The sequence below is a fragment of the Wasmannia auropunctata genome, unplaced genomic scaffold (assembly GCF_000956235.1).
Source record: "Wasmannia auropunctata unplaced genomic scaffold, wasmannia.A_1.0 LD335469.1, whole genome shotgun sequence".
In the NCBI taxonomy this organism is placed as follows: domain Eukaryota; kingdom Metazoa; phylum Arthropoda; class Insecta; order Hymenoptera; family Formicidae; genus Wasmannia; species Wasmannia auropunctata.
Window position 1 is genome coordinate 7,603 of NW_012027421.1, and position 2,234 is coordinate 9,836.

Below are 2,234 nucleotides of genomic sequence, written 5' to 3' on the forward strand. Positions count from 1 at the left end.
ATTAAATATCTTTATAATAAATATTACCTGGTAAAGTCTGCTGGCAATAAATTCCCCAAACATTAATACAGTTTTCGAACATTAAGTCCATCGAGAAGTATCCATTTTTTATTTTCATAATAGTCAACATAAAAGAAGCGACTATTATTATTATTACTATTGCTATCCACATTTCAAAGCTAAATGCCTGCAAGATTTATGGATGAAAGAAAACAATTTATTCCACTAGACTTTGTTACTACAAATCTTCATCTATACAAATTATTTTAATACTATCTTTCATTCAATGGTATAATAAATATGTAATACAACATACAAATAATCGAATTAACAATTTAATTTTCAATTTTATTATGGATAAGATTTAATATTAGGGGACACACTTAGTTTTTATCGTTTTTTTTTTGGAAAATGCATTTATTTCAATACGAATATAAATTAATACTTTAATCAAAACATTTTTCATTGTTTACCATTACTTTTTCCCATTTTTCTGGCAAAAGTTGGATTCGGCTACGATGAAACGAGCTGTCTTTTGACGAGCAAGACATGTATCCATCCATTTTCCTATTCGTATTTGGAAAAATATGTATCAACAAGCACGTGTTGGATCGGAAAGGATAGTAATCCGATAGGATTCTGGAGAATATGCTGGGTGCTACAGAATTTCCTACTCAAGCAATGTTTCTTTCACATATTTTGAGATATTCAGGAAAATCTGATCTCAAAAATTAGAAAAATTGTTTATAATCCCGTCATTGACCCAGCTAACATTATTTATTAGTTGGGGAGTGCCATAACAAGTTCTGGATAGATATTATCCAAACATCTGGCATGCGACGATAAATTTCTAGTCGGGCAATTTAATTGACGGAAAATGATTTTTTTGCGTGACAACGCGTGACCACATGCTACAAGAACCGTGAAAGAAACATTTGTTAGAATGGGAAGTTCTCCCAGCCTATCCTTCAGACTTGGCCTCAAGGATTACCATCTTTTCCGATCCATGCAACACGCATTAGCTGATACTCATTTTTCCAATTACGAACAAGTTTGAAAATAATTAGATACATGTCTTGCTTCAAAAGACAGTACGTTTTATCGTCGCCGAATACAATTTTTGCTAGAAAAATTGGTAAAAGTAATCAAAAATAATGAATAATATTTTGACTAATTGTAAGATATTAATTAATATTCTTATTAAAACAAATGCGTTTTCTAAGAAAAAAAAACGGCAAAAACTAAGTGTATCCCTTAATATTTAATTATATTGGTACGGAATATATACGAAAACATTGCTTTGTAAAATGTTTGTAACCTTATAATTATAGTACATATAACCCTTATAGAAAAGTATTATTGAAACTACCGGCCAAAATATTACTGACAGTAATTTACAGTAATTTATTACTGAATATTATTCAGTAGTTTCAGTAATACTTAGAAAAATATTACTAAAACTACTAAAAGATATTCAGTAATAAATTACTGTAAATTACTGCCAGTAATATTTTGGCCGATAGTTTCAGTAATACTTTTCTATAAGGGAAATAACAACAAGGAGAGAATTTTTTTTTTAATTTACCCTGCAAATCATTTTAATTATGGGACAATATACTATTTAGGCAAATTTTACTGTGCACTACTATAAGATTTCGCAGTAAAATTTACTTTAATACTATATTGTCACAATTAATACGATTTTCAGGGTAAATTTTAGAAGGAAATTCTCTCCGTGTAATATATAGGGAACAAGAGCTAGCCGATATACGGTCATTCCTTCGTTTTTAAATTATATTTTTTAAACAAAAGCTATAAATAAAAATTTGACAAAATAAATACAATCTTGAAAGCCATCTATCAAATAATACAGCAATTTTTTATAATACTGTTTAAAATTTGGTAATATTTAACATTTTTGTATGATAAACAAAAATCAGCTTCAAAACCAGCAAAAATAAGAGAGATAAATATAAGGAAGAAAAAACATAAATAAAATAATTTTATGAAGCTAAAAACATGTGAAACAATCTAATATTAATAATTATATTCCCAATATTATCTAAATTAAACAATTTGTAAATAAATAAGAGTGTCATTTCCGCATTTGTAACATTTTTGTTTTTAGTTAATTTTGTATTAATAGTCACACAAATATATAAATTATGGGTTTTATTAATTATTTTTAATTTTAATTATTTATAATAAACTGATCTTGCTTTCATCAGAATTAG